This window comes from Cyprinus carpio, unplaced genomic scaffold, assembly GCF_018340385.1.
Source record: "Cyprinus carpio isolate SPL01 unplaced genomic scaffold, ASM1834038v1 S000006675, whole genome shotgun sequence".
In the NCBI taxonomy this organism is placed as follows: Eukaryota; Metazoa; Chordata; class Actinopteri; order Cypriniformes; family Cyprinidae; genus Cyprinus; species Cyprinus carpio.
Genome location: NW_024879293.1, coordinates 781,925 through 802,314, shown reverse-complemented (window position 1 = coordinate 802,314; position 20,390 = coordinate 781,925). Strand labels below are relative to the sequence as shown.

Here is a 20,390-nt window from a genome sequence, read left to right as displayed (position 1 = left end):
GGTAAGACTTGCAAGTCTGCAAAATATGATAGAAAAGGCTGCCAGATATAAAAAAAAAAAACTTGTCAGTGTTTCCTTTCATTGCGTACTTGATTTTCTCAAGTTTTAAGAACTGCATAGCATCAGTAAGCCACTGTGAAACTGAAGGAGGATTTGGAGATTTCCACTGTAAGAGAATTCGACGTCTGGCCAATAAAGATGTGAATTTGAGAATTTCTTTCTGTGCCCAATTAAATTGATCTGATTTGTCTGGGGTCCCAAAAATAGCAATTAAGGGACAAGGTTGAAGGTTTATTCCTATTATAATTGAAATTATGTTGAAGAAACCAGACCAAAAATTGTGTAACCGTGGACAAAGAAAAAACATGTGGCTCAAATGACAACATGGGTTAAGACATCGTTCACATTTATCCTCTACTCCAGGGAAAATTGTAGATAATCTTGCTTTGGAGAAATGGACCCTGTGTACAACCTTGAAATGAATCAGTGCAAGACGTGCACAAGATGATACAGTACTCAGTCTATCAATGACCCCTTGCCACCAGTCCTCACTGAATTGTTGTCCCAGTTCCTCCTCCCAAGCTGTCTTTGTTTTTGAGTTTGAGTAGTTACAAAGATCCAGAATACAATTGTAAATTTCTGAGACAATCCCTTTTTGTTGTGGCTTAAAGTCAAGCAATCTATCCCATGGTTGTTGAGGAGGTAAGAAGGGAAAATTAGAAAAACTTTTTGAAACAAAGTGCCGAACTTGAAGGTACCTAAAGAAATGGTTCACAGGTAATCCATACAATGATGACACATTGGTAAAACTTCCAAAGATACCACTGGAATACAAATCAGCAAAACAAACGTATACCTTTGCTATGCCACATTAAAAAAGTAGAATCAAGAGATGAGGGAGGGAACAAATGATTCTTACACATGGGACCAACTGGAGATGATGTTACAAATTTGAAATGGTTTCCTGAATTGATACCAAACTTTTAAAGTGTTAAGCACCAAAAAACATTTAACATACAGTGAAATTTTGGTTGGAAGAGAGGAATATATGAGGGCAGATATAGAGGATTTCGGACCGCAAGAAAGGGCTTCCAATTTGCACCAAGGTAAATAAGGAAAATCATTCCAGCATCGTATTTTATGAATATGAATAGCCCAGTAGTAAAATTGGAAATTCGGCAGAGCAAGACCACCACCAAACTTACATTGCTGAAGTAATGACCTGCGGACCCGTGGAGGCTTCGCGCATCATATAAAGGAACTTATCATTTTGTCTAAGGAGTCAAAGAAATATTTAGGTAAAAATAAAGGAATTGATTGAAACAAAAAAAGAAATTTAGGTAAAACATTCATTTTAATAACATTGATCTTCCCAATAAGTGAAAGAGGTAGATTATTCCATCTCTGGAGATCAGATTTAATTTTGGCCAAAAGCGGGGAAAAGTTAGCAGACAGAAGACCGGAAAATGTCCGAGTCAGATTAATACCGAGGTATTTGAAGCCAGAGTGACTGATATTAAAGGGCAAGTCAGTTTGTTGAAGTAATAAACCGCTGTATTAATAGGGTAACATTTGCTCTTTTGTAAATTTATTTTATATCCAGAGAAAGAACTAAACGCTTTAAGAGTGGACAAAATGGTAGGAAGACAGGATACTGGGTCGGATACATATAACAATAAATCGTCCGCATATAAAGATAAACGATGTTCAATGTCATTGCGAAAAAACACCTTTAAAACAGGTAGAGGATCGTAACATAATGGAGAGCGGTTCAATAGCCAAGGCAAACAAAGATGGTGACAGGGGAAAACCCTGACGCGTCCCTCGTTCTAATGGAAAATATTCAGAGCGGATGTCATTTGTTTGAACACAAGCTTGTGGTGATGTATATAATAATCTCACCCAATTTATAAATTTATCTCCAAGGCCAATTTTTTTTACTACGGCGAATAAATATCCCCACTCTACCCTGTCAAAAGCCTTCTCAGCATCTAATGATATTACAAGCTCAGGTAAATCTGTTGTTTGGGCCGAATAAATTAATAGAGTTTAATAGAGTACGAATATTATAAAATAAATAGCGTCCTTTAATAAAGCCATTCTGTTCTTCAGAAATAATACTAGGCAAAACCTTTTCCAAACGAAGAGCAATAGTCTTAGCCAATACCTTTACATCAACATTTAGTAAGGAAAGAGGTCTATAAGAGCCACAGAGGTTAGGGTCCTTGTCAGGCTTTAAGAGAAGAGATATTGATGCTTGAGTAAGTGTGGGAGGTAGTAAACCGTTTTCCAAAGATTCATTATACATCTGCAAAAGTAAAGGGGGCCAATTTATCACTAAATTTCTTAAAAAACTCTACTGTAAATCCATCAGGACCAGGGGCTTTATTTGACTGCATTGCTTTGATAGAAAGCAGTAATTCTTCCAAGGAAAGAGGAGCATCCAATTCCTTCACACAATCACAATCAATAGTAGGATTTTCAAGGTTATCCAGAAACTGATTCATCTTAATGGTGTTTGTCGGAAATTCTGATTTGTACAGAGTAGAATAGAATAACTTAAACGATGCACCAATTTCCTTAGGATCTGTGACAAGTATACCAGAAGAATTCTTAATTTGGGGTATGAGACGCGAGGTGGATTGCCGTTTTAACTGGTGTGCCAATAATCGATTAGCTTTATCACCGTGTTCATAAAAAGTACCACGAGTTACTAATAACATTCGCTCTGCGCTTTTAGATGAAATTAGATCGAACTCTGTCTGGAGATCAAGACGCTTCTTAAACAGCTCTGGGGAGGGGTCAGATGCACATTCTTGATCAAGGTTACCGATAGCTACTAAAAGTTCAGACAGCCTTGTTTTATGTTTTTTATTGGAGTAGGAGGAATACGAGATAATCTGTCCCCTGAGAAATGCTTTCAAGGACTCCCAAAGCAGTGAATATGATGTATCCTCATTCTGATTAAAAGAAAGAAAACTCATCAATAGAATTGGAAATAAAATCACAAAATGTTTTATCTGCCAATAATAAAGAATTTAGTCTCCAAAGTGGTGCAGTACATTTATGTATGGATAATTGAATATCAAGAAACAATGGAGCATGATCGGATATTAGAATGCCTGAATAAACAGTGGAAACAACACAACGATTAATACTGTTATCTATAAAAAAGTAATCAAATTATTGAGTAAGACTGATGTACCTGGGAGAAAGAAGAAAAACTTTTTAGCTGAGGGATTACGATGCCTCCAAGGATCCACCAAACCACTCTGAGTCATGAAATCAGCGAAGGATCTGGACATAGAAGATTGGGATATTGGGCAGGGACTAGATCTGTCTAACACTGGGTCAAACACACAATTCAGATCACCTCCAAAAATCAACAAATGGGTGTTTAAATGAGGTATGCTGCTAAGTAGTCTATTGGCAAAATCAACATCATCAAAATTAGGGGCATAAACATTAACAGGCAACACCTTGGTCTGCATTAATGTGCCTGCCACTATGAGATATCTGCCATTTTTATCTGCATTAACCTCACTAGAAATTTAACTTTTTTACCCAATTAAAATAGCAACTCCTCTGGCTTTGGAGTTAAAATTGGAATGGTAGATCTGACCTATCCAGGAAGACCGGAGCCTATGATGGTCTTTAAGTCTAAGATGGGTTTCATGCAAAAACACAATGTCAGCGCTAAGCCGCTTCAGATGGGTAAAAAACCCTGGATCTTTTAAACAGGATTGCTCATACCTCGTATATTCCAAGTGAGAAAACGAATTGGCTTGCCCGTATTAGGATTCAAATTAACATTAGCAGAACAAATTTAAGAAAAAGTAAGTAAAGAAGAAAAAGTAAGAAAACCAAAAAGCCAGGGTGAGTGACCTCCCCAAATTCCCACCCATACACATACATAACCCCATGTACCCACATAAACCAAAACAAAGTCTCCATAAGGGAGACAGCAGTGCAAAACCGGGAAAAACTGTCGCCACAACAGTGACAACTCGGAGAATCACTTAAGGTAAACCTAAGAGACACTCCCACAGAATCAAATTGGCATTAAGGTTCAGCTAATACTGATATACCCCATAACGGGTCGATCTAACAGTAATAAGATCTCAGGTGCGTTTGCTAACTAGGCCTAATTTAAATTGTAAAGAGGAAATATAAACACTTGGCTCATCTTAACTAAACTTATATTATAAACATAACATTGAGCTAAAGTAGAACGTTATTACACCTCGATTTAAAGTCACCAAAGAAATTATAAAGAGAGATGAAGAAATCTCAAATTAAGAAATAAACAAGCCTAACCTAACGTTAAATATATAAACCCAGGATGTAAACAATATTCGAATGTAAACTGAAGGCATGATATGACTGTAAGATGCCACTTGTAAATATTACCCACTGTTCATCTTCTCGACATAAGCTTTAGCATCGTCTGCTGAAACAAAGTCCTTTTCCACACCTCCATAGGTGATCCGCAGCCGGGCCGGGTAAAAAAGACCGTAGCGGACCCCCTCAACGCCTCGCAGGTGCTTCCTAACTTCGTTGAAGGCAGCCCTGGGTTCTTCAGTAGAACCTTAAAATATTATGAGCTTTAACTCTGGTCCTCGGTGATTCATTTAATGCAAGTGAATGGCTACCATCACTTGGAGTAAAAAACAAACAAACAAACAGTCAAAACATTATTACCAGTGTCTCCTGACGATACATTGAAGTAATATGAAGCAAAACAATCAGTCTGTGCAAGAAAACTGAACAATATTTACAGAAGTTATTACCTTGAATACACAGCCCCAGCAGACAGTCCTGAGTAGGGTTGGGAATCGTTAGAAATTTTCTAGTTCCAATTCCAATTCCATTAAAATAATTAAACAACTATTAATAACATAGTGGTAAGGAAAAATGCACAAAACTCGATGCTCAATACTGTTTATTACTTACTATCAACTTAATTTAAAGGTTGGCAATGTCAAAATTCAACATATATTACAGTATACACATTTTGAAGTTCCGGTTCCATTTAAATGAACCTTTATGTTTTTCATTATTTTACCTTCATTGAATGTAGTTTTGCTGGAAGCTAGTAAGTAATGTTGAGTAATGCTAGTCCATCAATCAGCAAAGTTTATGTATGTTGATCAATAACATTTTGCTGTTCAAGCAGGAATAAGCTGGTTGTCCAAATAGTCCCTTAAGGGCTAAGACACTCCTTCATTTCCCTAAATTAATGAAATATAAACTGTTATACTTATAACCATGTATACACACCGTCCATAAAAACCCCTATTTTACAAATAATAATGCAGTCAGGAGATGCTGTGATTCAGTGAGTGGTTTCCACATTTTTCCACCTGTACACTAAATAATCTAACCCTCATAGTTTACATAACAATAGCAGTCTATTTATTTAGTGCTCCAAGTTGCGCGCTGCTGGTGCATGTACAGTCAGACAAAACTAGTGCACGGTTATCAATGGCGCGAGTGCGCATACAGTCGTGGGAAACGTGTTCGGTAGTTAAAGACGCGACGCGGTGCGTCTGTGGAGTGTGCGTCATTGGAAACAATGTGCTTAGTAATTAAAGAGGCAGGACGGTGTTTCTGTTATTTGGTTTATGACATCCTTTACGGGAAACACCGGCGGAAGGCTGCTCACAGCGCTTGGTCACGTGTCGCACCAGAACCGTTTTCAGAACCTAACCTTCAAAATTGCTCACGGTTCCGGTTCTTTTCAAAAAACAGTTCTGAATAAGAACGGAATCTTCAAATATCGCGTGCTCGCTGCTCAAACGTGTTCGAACGGGGCTCCTCCCCTTACAAAAACTCAACACATTAAGCTATCTCTACAATCACTGCATTCAATATTTTGTCTAAATACTTCAAACAACTAATTATATGTAGTAATGTCAACGTTTTTTACAAAAACAAGAAAGAATAAATAATGACAACTAAAAATGTTTATTTTAGCGTGTACTTTAAGTGTCTACAGTTTATTTTGCCATTTTGTGCATTATACAAGTGTCTTTGGAAAGTCATTTCAGATCATTTAAAAAAAGGCAACTGGAAAATACAGTATAGAAAAAGATTTCGGGACACTTTGGAGATCTCTGTTCTACAGTGTGATTCATCTGAACTAACATTCATCTTTTACAGCTCCAGATAAAACAAAGACAGCAGTCCCAAACTCTCAGGATCCCTCGACTACAACAACACACAAAACTAATGGTACATTGTCATCATCTGTGCAGTGCATTATGCTAGAGTTATCTTGTGTATTAACTGATTAAAATATGATTGTCATATTCTACTGTATGATTCATCTGAACTAACATTAATCTTTTACAGCTCCAGCTAAACCAGTGACAGCAGTGACTCCAGTCAACAGCACAAACTCAACTACAAACACACCAATAACTTCTACACTCGGTACTGCATCCCATAAAACATTAATGAAATATGGCAGTGTCTTATTAAATGGGGAGGGGGGGCACATAAATATAGATTGCATCCCATGTTATTAAGTGAAGATGATTCCAGCAGAACATCATTCAGATCTAAAGCATAAAGCTCTGAATTTCAGCTGCATGAAGAAGAGCAATAGACAATAAATCAGTCACAGGACATAAATCAAAAGTCAGAGGTCACAGTGGTTGAATCCCATTCCTCCTCCATCGTCTCGATGGTTTTTGTCTTTCACTGTGAGTATGATGGTGATCAGTGGGCCGTCCCGTCCCTGACTATGACTGTCTCTTCTTCAGTGATAGTGATTTCTGCTGCTGCTGCGTCCGCTGTTTTCCTGGCTGCTGTTCTCTGGCTGATCTGCAGAAAAAGAGCTGGTGAGTTTCAGATTTACTCCTTTATAACAATTAAAAACCGTTCAGATCTCACTGTAATGATCAGCAAACAAGCACATCATGATCAGATTGTGTGTATCACAGAAACATGTGGATTATGTGACTCTGAGATTCTCAAACACAACTTTATTCCTGTAATGTCAATCTCAAAGAGTTATCAAGTCAAACAAACATTGTTTCATTCAATTCATTGCTTCTTGCCTCAACATCATTAGCTTTGTGAACGTTCTGTGTTTGTATGTGTCTTTTATTATAAATAATAATTTGAGGCACGTTGTTTTTTCAGGTAATAAAAGAGAGACTGATGAATCGGTGGTGAGTTCAGTAATAACAGTGATTTAGATCTGATTTCTGTCTTTAAAGCGCAATAAAGTGTGATTCATCAGTTTTAACCTGTTTTTTGTCTGAAGGTCAAAGATGAGAATTAAGATAAAGTGACGTATGAGACGATCAACATGTCCACTCCTGCTGCTGCGAGAGACAACGTGAGTCAAAGAAACCATTAGACATTCAGTTCTGTTCTATAATGTCATATTATTTGAAATATTACAGTGACAGACATGTCTGTTCTGTGTTAAATGTTTAGGAGACAGTTGAAGTGATTTACTCTGAAGTCTCTTGTTCCAGTAAAAATCCAGTAAAATCACTCAAAGTGAGTAGACAGCAGCTCATTCTCTTGTTCTTCATCAATGACTGCTGTTCAGCTTCTCTCGTCTATACGCTGCTGAGATGTAGTTCTGAATCTGAATCTCAGATAAATGAAGCTTTATCAACATGTGGCTGTGGTTCAAACACTGACGGAGAAACTCTGTGCTGTTCTTTCAGGATCAAGATGATTCAGTGACTTACGCTGCCATCAGAGGAACAGAAAATGAGCCGCTGGGTGAACTTTACGCCTCTGTGAACAAGAACAAGAGCTGCACAAATCCAGATTCATGATACAGATCACTGCATGAGCTCCTCGTATCAGCAGCAGATGTGACGTTTCCACGACTGCTGAGATTCACGAAACATTTGGAAGAATTATATGAAACGTATGTCAGATATTTCTTGAACTGAGTTTCCCAAATTTTCAACCAAAATGCAAAAAAAAAGTTTACAAAATTTTCAACCAAATGCAGAAGAAACTACTCTTGCTTTCAGTATTTAAAGACTGTTTCTTATAGACAGTAGTCTGAGAATTACATCAGTGTCTGTTTAAATTATATTCTTTGTCACAAAATTAAATATCAGTTATTTCTTTTTTCCACACGTGACAATAAAGAGTCATGGGTTCAAACGAGTTCTGTTCCAGTCAGAAAGCTGATGTTTATTGACTGCATTATGAGATGAGGATGATTGAAATGATGTTTGATTGTGTCACATTTACATTCTCCCGTCGAAACACCACAACATCCAGAAATCAAAAGAAAATCAAAACAATGTCGATTAAGATGTTTTGAATTGAGATTATTTATATTTTCATCAGTTCTTGTTCTCTTGGGTTTGCGTCTCTCCTCACTGGATGTGGTTGTGTTTTGTCTTCATTAGTGTCTGTGTGAGTTTGGATCTTCATTTGTGTGAGTTTCTGATGATAATGTGTCCAGATAAATCAAAAAAGGCCCATTAAGATGATTGTTTTTTTGTTATTTTTTTATGTTCATTCAGATACTGTGAATGAATACTGTGTGTGTAGTCAAATACTAAAAAGTCTCAGTGTATCTGGATGTTTTGCTTCTAATGTCAGCTTGCTCTTGTGACAACTTACCCCATATATTGTGACGACAAGGAACTCTCTTTTTTTCTGGGCAGTAATGGAGGAAATGTTCAGTTGCTGTTTTGTTTTGCTTTTGGCAAAGACTTTAGGATATGTGAAGTGGCTTGACTAAAATGTGTAAATGGACTCAAATAAACACTGAAATATTCATCAGTCACTCCATAAAACATCCACCGCATCACATGACACCAAATGTTGATCAAAGCCATGATCAGATCATTATTCCACAACATGTGAAACATCTTTATAGACACTTCATTTCTAAAGACTTCTAGTCAAACTGGCCCTGAGTGAAGAATCAGATATTTATGCTCTTCTGTTTATGAACGAATCTTTAAAGTGAATGAATTGTTCTCATTCACTGACTCTCTTTGTAAGAAAAATAATAGATCTGCTTGGTTGCTGTTTGTGTTGAAAATGCTTATATTTCTCACCATGGTAATATTGTGCTTATATGGTAACACCAAAACTATTTCTGGAGGTGAGCAGCAATGTTTTCCCGTCACTGAGCAGCAGTGTGTGGAGTCTCACTCTCGTCTCTACAGTTACAGGAACAGAGAATCAAGGATGATCTTTTGCACGAGGAAGCCTTTCCTCCCTCTCTGTACCGCAGCAGAGACAGGACTTGTCGCGGTCTCATTTTGTCTTGTTTCTTCACAGACAGCATCAGATCACATCACTGTCCCTGCCGTGCAAAGGCTGGATGTTGAGCTCGGGTCACATCTTTCTCTCATATATCAGTTCATATGGAAACACACCTGTAGTAGTTATTCAGTTCACCTGAAGCTGCTCAGTGACGGCTCTGATCCTTTCAGATGTGCTTTATATCTCATGCCTTCATAAACTCTGTGAAAACACTGAGCTGAACTGAGAACTATTGTCCGTAGCGATGCTCTCATGGTGGTCATTACGACTAAAACAACCAGAAATTTAATGACGTCGTCAGTAGCTGCACTGTTAGCAAATGCAAGCTCAGGTCACTTGGAATAATACTACAAGAACGTAACAACGTTTAAAAAAGCACATACATATCATAAAAATTTTCCATCTAATGGGCCCTCAGGAAACTGAACTGTGTTCAAGAGTGCTTTTTTTTTTCTTTTGTTATGCTGGTGTGTCACAGCAGAGTTATCAATAGACTGACAGGAGATGCAGAAATACTGAGATAAACTTTCAGTACTTATAAGTGTTATTGATAAGTGTTCATTTAACTTACATTTTTGAGTCATCTGTTTAAAATATTAAGACATTTCAACTTGACTAATTTAGTTCTTATAGTCCAGTAGTTTTCAATAGCAAAGTTCATACACTGTAAATAAATAAAAACTAAAAAAGTTGTTTTTTGGAGTTGGTTAATCATCCTCTGCTGAGATCTTGAGAGGTCTCATTGATTTGATTTACAGTCTATATTTCAATGCATTAGATCAGTTATTATTTGCAGAAATAAATTTAAATGGGAATTGATCCTTCTTTATTTTGTGTATTTTAACATGCTGCTTTTCCATTATTGATAAATAGTCAGTGTCTGGCCTACATGTTTTATTTATCTTTTAGTTATTTCCTCATGTGACACGGCCTTACATGTTGTTCTAGAAGCTGTTACAGCCGGATCCATCCTACTGCTCTCTAAAGAGAGAGGTGTTAAAATTAACTTGTCGTGTCAATGTGAAACAGGCAGATGTAAAAATATTAACCGTTCCAAGGTGTGAGAACCACAAGTGTGTAAGTGATATTTCACCAACTTTACCTGCCTCTTTAATTACTGAGCACATTGATTCCAGTGACGTGCACTCCACAGACGCACCGCATCGCGTTGTGTTGCGTCTTTAACTACCGAACATATGTTTCCCACGACTGTACGCGCACTCGCACCATTGATAACCGTGCACGTCGTTTTGTCTGACTGTACATGAACCGGCATCGTGCAGCAACTGCCGCCACTAAATTACATTATATTTGTCCCATATTGTCGTCAATATACAGTACATACTGACTTCAACTTGGACCACTAAATAAATAGACTGCTGTTGTTTATGTAAGGATGAGGGTTAGATTATTTAGTGTACAGGTCATTTCAAGAATGATAAACAAAGTGATAGAAAATATTTATTTTCATGCATTTTAAATGTTAAAAAATGTGGAAACCACTCATTCCATCACAGCATCTCCTGACTGCATTATTATTTGTAAAATAGGGGCTTTAGTGTGTGTATACATGGTTATAAGTATAACAGTTTATATTTCATTAATTTAGGGAAATGAAGGAGTGTCTTATCCCTCAAGGGACTATTTGGACAACCAGCTTATTCCTGCTTGAACAGCAAAATGTTATTGATCAAACTTTGAAGCACATGCTGATTGATGGACTAGCATTACTCAACATTACTGCATTGTGCACAAGTAACACTGTAAATAAAGTTAAATTATATTTGTTATATATAAGTATGGAATGATATGGCAGTAAATGGACAATAAATAAAGCAAATAAAATGTTAATAGATTTTAACTAGTATGAAAAAAATATTCAGTACAGTATATTACTATTTTACTAAGGTTTGTAATAAAAAAAAATTATAGCAAATACCATTAACTGAATGATACTGAAGTAATAAATTGCATAACTAATTATCATTCACAATAATAATAATAATCTGGATATTTTAATTTTCTCCATCATCATCATCCAGCTCTTTGGTCTAAATAAACTTGATAATAAATCTTCAGTAGTTAAAAACAGCTGTTTTCTCATGGTTGACCCACCAGGTTTACTTGTTGTGTCAGTCATTTTGACTCATGTGTTATCCACAGGCTTTACCCACAATACATTGCTCTATGCCAAAGTGGTGTAAGTGCGTTACGTTCTTTTGGCACCAATTGATTTAGCATTTTCAGTGTTTTTCAAGTCTTTTGGTTTCTAATGAATAACTCCAAAATTATTATGAGTTCACTTGTGTCCTTTTGGCCTTAGAAAGAGCTCATCAAAGAGCTTTCAGGTATGGGCCACCCTTGGCCACACATCACGTCACTTTCACTTTTCACTTTCAGTTGATACACACTCACACACACACACACACACACACACACACACACACACACCTGTTCAATTGCTTTGTAGTACAAACTGCTAATCAGCCAATCACATGGCAGCAACTCAATGCATTTTGGCATCTAGATGTGGTGAAGATGACTTGATGAAGTTCAAACCGAGCACCAGAATGGGGAAGAAAGGGGATTTAAGTGACTTTGAACATGGAATGGTTGTTGGTGCCGGACGGGCTGGTCTGAGTATTTCAAAAACTGCTGATCTACTGGGATTTTTGCACACAAGCATCTCTAGAGTTTACAAAGAATGGTCTGAAAAAGAGAAAATATCCAGTGAGTGGCAGTTGTATGGACGAAAATGCCTTGCTGATGTCAGAGGTCAGAGGAGAATGGGAAGACTGTTTAGAGCTGTTAGAAAGGCAACAGTAACTCAAATAACCACTCGTTACAACCAAGGTATGAAGAATACCATCTCTGAACGCACAACACGTCGAGCCCTGAAGCAGACTGGCTACAGCAGCAGAAGACCACACCGGGTGCCATTCCTGTCAGCTAAGAACAGGAAATGGAGGCTATAATTCACACAGGCTCACCAAAATTGAACAATAGAAGATTGGAAAAAAACCTTGCCTCGTCTGATGAGTCTCGATTTCTGCTGCGACATTCAGATGGCAGGGTCAGAATTTGGCATAAAGAACATGAAAGCATGGATCCGTCCTGCCTTGTCTCAATGGTTCAGGCTGCTGGTGGTGGTGTAATGGTGTGGGGGATATTTTCTTGGCACACTATGGGCCCCTTAGTACCAATTGAGCATCGTTCAAACGCCACAGCCTACCTGAGTATGTTGCTGACCATGTCCATCCCTTTATGACTACAGTGCACCCATCTTCTGATGGCTACTTCCAGCAGGATAATGCACCATGTCACAAAGCTCAGATCATCTCAGACTGGTTTCTTGAACATGTCAATGAGTTCACCTTACTCAAATGGTCTCCACAGTCACCAGATCTCAATCCAATAGAGCAGCTTTGGGATGTGGTGAAACGAGAGAGTCGCATCATGGATGTGCAGCCGACAAATCTGCAGCAACTGCGTGATGCTATCATGTCAATATGGACCAAAATCTCTTGAGGAAAATGTTTCCAACACCTTGTTGAATCTATGCCACGAAGAATTTAGGCAGTTCTGAAGGCAAAAGGTAGTCCAACCCGGGACTAGCAAGGTGTATCTAATTAAGTGGCCAGTGAGTGTATACAGTTATATATATCACCCAAAATGTCACTTACGCCCTTCTGATTCTCACCCTTCAATTTAATCAATAGTCGAGTACAGAATGCATGTGAACACAAAGTGCATGAAAATGTTTCAAACTTGCTCAATGACTGGACAGACTTATTGTATTGGATATTATTTAATTTTGATGCCTGAATCCCTAATTGATAATGCTTCTTTTACGAAAATTCATGAAGAGTTGACAGTTAATCAAGTTTGCACTTTAAATTTAAATGTAGCAACTGACAAAATCTTATATAAATAACTTTTATTCACAAAGGCCTTTTTGAGTACATAATGCACTATGATGGTGAGTGTCAGCACACTCTTAAAAATGATGTGTTGAAAACCACACACACTTTAAGAATAGATGTGTGTTAACAAGGAATTTTACATATTTAGTGCGTGTGCTCACGGACTACACATCGTGCCAAATTTAACATTGTGTAATTTCTTAAAACATCTCAGTGATTATAAGGACTACACATTTTGTGTTGCCCTAAACTCAACTTATGTGTTATTCCTCTTAACACAGAAGTTTGTTGAAACCTTTTATGCACTAATGTTTTATACTTACACAACATGTTTCAGATATGTGTTTTATGTTATTTTTGGTCAATCTGAACAGAACTTGGATCCATCGGACACTTGGGTTGGAATGAACAGCACAAAAAATCAACTGAAGATAAATTTACATTACATTAAATCTCTGAAGATCAGACAATTAAACAACAAAAACAGCTACACCAGCCCTCACTTAACCAGAACAACTTTCAGGGGTGTAGCAGCCATTTTAAAAGTGAGTGGTACAAATTATGTACATAATGTACAAAGTAAATAAATGATATATAGAATACCAATTGCCATGTTTTCACCCTAGTGGCAATTTTGGGAACATGCCTTGATAGCATACAGGAAGAAAGACTCTAAACCTAATTTTAAAAATAACTGCAGGACTTGGGGCTTTGAGACCACTGTGGACATCTGCACAATATTTTATAAACTGTCCCAGCTATTTTAAACCAGGCCTGCTACAGAAGAATGAGGGGGGAAATCAATCTTGCACTCTATCCTACTGGATTCTGTGTTAAGGGTATACATGAATCAACAAAAAGACAAGAAAGAAAATTCTTTTCACAGCATATATTGAATTTTTTTCGTAAACAATTCATCATAAACACCAGACAAACAAACTAAACAATAAATAAATCACACAAAAGTAATGGTGTGAGTGGATGAGTGTGAAATGTCCCATAAAGATGTTGACGAATAATGGAGTTAATAAAGTGAGCAGTCTTGGCAATGGACAGTCTTATCAGTAAATGGTAGGAATTGATGAAAGGAAGTATTTTGTCCTTCTGGTTGTAGTCCGGGAATCTTTGAATACAATCCTTGGGCAGTTGCTTTGTCCTATGCACCCAAGCAAACTCAATCCAGCACTCAAGACAATATAAGTTCCATGTAATACAAAAAATCCACTACAAAAGAAAACAACTCATTAACATTTTTACAAATTCTTAAACAAAGCATACACAAAAGATGAAATAACTACAAACTCACAGCTGAGCAGCAAACAAATGTTTCTCAAGCCAGGATTATTTAAGAGAACAGCCGACACCATGTGGTTGCTCAAACTGAAGCCCCTCTTACTCTGCTACTTCCTCTTTTATACATAAGGTATAGGTGCTACTGGTGTCCCCTAGTAGATGGGATGAACATAGCACTGACAATAAGGACAAGTAAATCATGTGACAGACAGTGACTGTTACAATTTCAGTTACACTACACTTAAACAATAACTTTTATCCTAATTTTTAGCAGACAAAAAAGTGTCTTTATTTAACAATTTGAACATAAAATTCAAATAAGATAGTAATGTTTAATTCCTTAAAACATTGGCAAGTATTCCCAATTAAAAAAACATTGCCTTAAAATAGGCAATTCTCTTCTTTCAACAAAACTCACGAGGGAATCCAACCCGGTACTAGCAAGGTGTACCTAATAAAGTGGCCAGATATATATATATATATATATATATATATATATATATATATATATATATATATATAAACCAAGTCCCAAGTTTTCTGCAGTTATTTTTAAATTAGATTTATAAAAAAACACACGATAATAAAATAGACAATTCTCTTCTTTCAACAAATCTCACGTGTATAGATTCTGGAGAGGTTGAGTGACAGCTTGCCTTTCCTACAGACCAGTTCAAGAGAAGAACATAGCTGTAATGAATTAAAATACTAAAATATGATAAAGTGTGATAAATATTTGGCACAAAACAACTTTATTGGGAAAAAGATAATTCTACTCCGGACACGAAAACAGAACCCAATAATCAGTTAATAATCATGCTGTCCATATTTACATTTACTCATTTACTTGATTACCCTCAAGTAGGAGAGCATATAACACACACCGGATCAGTCGCGACATGACACGTCACATGCCTCATTCTTTAATGGGTTCTTTTGTTTCATGGCATGATTGCATGACCGCATCCAGTGTAGATGCTCCATTAGGTCAAATAATAATGTAGACATTTGATCGCGTGATTCGTGTTATCGTGACATAACACATACTGACAGTGTTTGAAACAGGATGTAATCGTCCTCTGCTTTTTTTATGGGGTGCATTTTACCCCCAAAACCCCCCAAAGAGCAAAGTGAAATCATGAGAGCAACAGGAGATTTGAAGCTCATGACAAACGCGCCCGAGAGATGATTCGTCTTGTGATTGGCTGAATGGTAGTTCACTCAAATCTAAATAAACCAGAGAACATGGGCTGAAATAGCAGCGGTGGGTTGAACAAAGTGCAGGGGACAGAATCACCTTTTTTCTAAAAGTGCAGGGGACATGCTAGGCCCACAAAAATATACCTTGGGCCTTACCCTTTGAAAATTAAATTTAACCACTGTGTCCTCAGAGGTCTATGGAGACTCCTATGTTCGTTGGTGCATCCCAATATACAACACTTGTGATGCCTCTTTGGTGCTAACATTGTATCTCCAGCAGCTACAGCAAGAAAAACAGTTATGGCGGACTACTGCTTCTCACTCAGGGATGTATCTATGCTAGTAGGGCAGAGATCTTCACAAATGGGCGTGACTTTTTTTTTTCCCTATGATGATGTCAGTGTAGGGAGTAATCTGGAACCACTCATTTGAGAGACTGTTCATGATTTATTGGGATTATAAAAAAAAATGTGTGGATGTATTTTAACCATTAAAGGCTGGTTGTTTTCAGTCACTGCAGTCACACAACTGTGTTCAAAACACCTTATAAAAGGGATTTTTGCATAATAGGCCAGATTTAAGGTGATGATACACGGAGCAACTTTTTTTAAAGCAGTTTTCCTGAGCAGTGTTGCCCTGTGTATTATCACCTTTGGTTAAATTTGAGTATTTAAGCAGCTTTTATAAAAAAACACATTACTCATATGCATCTTGAGACAAAACAATGGCACTGACTTATTTTAAGATATGTCAGTGCAAGTTGTTTTCAGTTAAGACAGCTCAAACATGCAATTTAGTCTGGGACTAGGCTTAAGAATGTGAAACTGGGGGTTCCCCTTCAGGAACTTGAGCTGTGTCGGAAAACACTTTGGGAATGCCTCCAGCTTGACCATGGATGGTCCATACCTAACCCACCAAATCAAGCTCACACTCTGATATGCCCGAGTCCTCACCAAACAGATCCAGCTCACACACTCTAGACGGTCCCTATCTTCTTCCTCACTCACCAGATCCAGAGAAGGGAAAAGAGAGAGGGGCTGATCGTGCTTTACCCGGTGTTAAACGCTCTGCTCTCACCAGTCACGCTCCAAGGAGTGTGTCCATGCCTGTGATCTTGCGGTTACGGTACCGCTGTTGCTATGGCACAGTGGCAATTGAGATCACAGGTTGGAGACGGGTTCTCCCTATCTCCATCCGCATTCCCTAAATCTAGCGCTCTCTCTTGGGGTTTGGAAGCCCACACTGCAGTTTCTTCCCCCTCTGAGTGAGAGCTCGTTGATGCAGCTATCTTTCTCCAAGGAGATTGATATTGTTTGTGTAACCGAGCGGCTCGCGCGCTGCCAAGGCCTCGTTTTTTTATATGAATCTTCGGTTTTGAAATGAATCTTATCACACCAGACAGACCGTGTTTACTTGTCTGGTTGTTGGCTGCATTTTATTCTGAGGAATTAAAATTAAGTATTTCTTCTGACTATGAGAAGTTAGGTATACAGGAGCTCTTGGGAATAAATAAATAAATTAAATTTCTCGAGTGAGAGCACACGTTTACCTCTCTTCCTCCAAGGAGGTTGATGTGGTCAACAGGGGGCTGCTGGGCGGGAGCAGTTCCAGTTCCTCATATAGGGAGCGTCACTTTTCGTACTCCTCAGATTAAGAGTCAGAGTGGCATTCCCGGGCCGAAGTCTTCTAGCGGAAAGCAGATCTGCGGAATGTCATTCCCACTGGATAGTCTTCAGCTAAAACGTCCTGACGGCTAGTCACTGATGCAGTGTATTGTTCCCTCTGGGAACGACTCAGTTATGTATGGTAACCCTCGTTCCCTGAAGGAGGGAACGGAGACGTCACATCGGTGACCGACTACTTGGGATATCGCTTCGATAGACCAATCTACTTCGAGTGTAAACTAAACGAGCAAATGCACACTTGCATGCAATTATTGCATCCAGCTGCCGCTGATCACAGTGTGAGTATAATAAGGCAGCTGGTGCAATGCATACCAGGTTTTCACTGAGGAGCCGAGCCCGAGACCCAGTAGCTCAGCGGTGGTACAGCAGCCGTGGTGACGGGACGTGAAATCTCTGTTCCCTCCTTCAGGGAACGAGGGTTACCATACGTAACTGAGACATTCCCTTTCAGTCGGTCACTCTCGACATCATGTCGGTGACCGACTAATTGGGATCCCTACCAAAGCGCCATGGGTGCTGCCCCTTCCAGTGCCCTATGCGAGCCACCTGTGCCCCCTATTAGGTGTAGGCCGGGGCTCGAAACAAGTAGTTCCACTCACCATTGTCAAAGCACTACCTCACTGGGTGAGATTGGATAACACTGGGAAAACGTACCCGTTCCGCTTGAAACAGGGATGCTGCGGAAGCCCCATCCTTACCGAAGGAGTTTTCAAAAGCAAATACACATATAACATCTGTTTAGGTGTATATGGAGAAATTTGAGGTGATTCAAACCCTCTTGGGAGGAAGAAGCCTACTGGGAAACATTGCCTCTAAGGCTATACCGTGGACTATACACATATGAGTACCGCTTAGGTCTCAATATGGAACCCAACCTTCCACGGTTCTTATGGTTTCATCATGAAGGCCTGGCGCCGGATGTTCCGCCATGTCCAGCTGCCTAGGGTGATGGAGGATCTCAACAGGGTCTACAGTACGGACACTCTGGAGCAGTTTTAGCAAGCCGACACTAACCAGGGGCTCTCGGGTGCCAGTACCCCATTTGAGGTGAGAACACAGGAGGATACCGGCTCTACACGAAGGCTATAAAACGTAGCAAACATGTTAGGGGTCGCCCACCCCGCAGCTCTACAAATATCTGTCAGCGAGGCACCCTGAGCCAGTGCCCAGGAGGATGCAACACTTCTAGTTGAGTGAGCTCGCAACCTGAACGGGCAGGGCACACCCTGTGCCTGATAAGACAGGGTTATGGCATCCACAATCCAGTGGGCCATCCTCTGCTTAGAGACAGCATTCCCCTTCTGCCGGCCTCTGTAACAGACAAAGAGCTGAGATGAGGTACTGAAGCTTTGTGTCTGGTCTAAGTAGCATCTCAATGCTTGGAAGGGACAGAGCAAAGCCAGGACTGGATCTGCTTCCTCCAGGGATACCGTTTGCAGGTTCACCACCTGGTCTTTGAAGGGTGTAGTGGGAACCTTGGGCACCTGGCCGGGCCGGGGCCTCAGGATTACCTGGGAGTCAGCCGGCCCAACCTCTAGGCACGAATCATCGACCGAAAATGCATGCAGGTCCCCTACCCTCTTGATGGAGGCCAGTGCAAGCAGGAGCAGAGTTTTTCAATGAAAGATACTTTAGCTCAGCTGAATGCAAAGGCTCGAATGGGCCCTGCTGTAGTGATTTTAGCACTAGAGTCAGGTCCCAAGAGGGTATAGATGCCGGCTGGAAAGGATTTAACCTCCTGGCCCCTCTAAGGAACCTGATGATGAGGTCACGCTTACCTAAAGACTTCCCATTCACGGGGTCATGGTACGCAGCAATAGTGACAACCTGGACTTTGAGGGTGGAGGGAGACAGCCTTCGCTCCAGCCCTTGCTGCAGAAAGGAAAGCATGACCGCAATCGGGCATCTTCGGGGGTCTTCTCGGCGAGAAGAACACCACTCGACTAACAGGTTCCACTTCAAGCATAAGCGTGTCTCGTAGATGGTGCTCTTGCCGAAGTGATGGTGTTCATTACCTCCTGGGGTAGGTCACCTAGAACCCTCCCGCGTCCCGTCAAGGGACCAGACATGGAATTTCCAAAGGTGGGCTGTCGGGTGCCAAACGGTGCCCCGTCTCTGAGTCAGTAGATCCTTCCTCAGAGGAATCAGCCAAGGAGGGGCTGTCGTGAGGAGCACTTGTTCGAGGAACCAGGTCCGAGTGGGCCAATACGGCGTACTAGCAAGACTTGCTCCCCGTCCTCCCGGACTTCGCACAGTGTCTGTGAGAGAAGGCTCACTGGGGTGAAATGCATATTTGTGTAGGCCCCGTGGCCAGCTGTATGCCAGTTCGTCCGTGCCGAGAGTTCCCTTGGTCAGGGAGTAGAACAACTGTCAGTAAGAGGTCTCTAGAGAAGCAAACAGGTCTACCTGAGCTGCTCCGAACCGTCTCCAAATCAGCTGGAAAGTCAGGGGATGGAGTCGCCATTCTCCCGGGAGCATTGCTCGAGACAGCTCGTCGGCTGTACGGTTGAGCAGGCCCAGAATGTGAACAGCATGAAGTGACCTCAGAACCTTCCGACTCCAAAGGAGGAGGGAGAGGAGGTGGCGAGGGCGAGTTGCGACATGCGACGGGAGTGCAGACCACCTTGTCAGTTGATTTACGCAACGCTCGCTGTGTTGTCTGTTCGGACCAGCACGTGCTTGCCTCATACACAACCTTTGAGATGGTTCAAGGCGAGGTGCACTGCTAACAACTCTAGGCAATTGATGTGCCAATGCAGCTGCGGGCACCGTCCAAACCCCTGATACTGCATGCCCGTTGTATGTGGCCCCCCAGCCGGTAGTGGAGGCATCCGTGTAAACCACAGCATGCCCGGAGATCTGCTCAAGATCTGACCACGGGGTGAGGGTTTGGCGACAGGCCGGTGTAACTGGGACCCGGCTTCCACGCCCAACTCGGGACTTGGCCATTAAGCCAGTGCTGGAGCGGTCTCATATGTAACAGGCCGAGCAGTGTAAGTGCCGCTGCAGCCGCCATATGCCCCAG

The 20,390-nt window shown here is 40.2% G+C and overlaps 1 pseudogene; it reads left to right on the top strand.

Annotated features, from left to right (window-relative positions):
• LOC109092172 overlaps positions 1-7,913 on the top strand; it is a 1,055,107-nt pseudogene extending 1,047,194 nt beyond the window's left edge.
• The last annotated feature ends 12,477 nt before the right edge of the window (positions 7,914-20,390 follow it).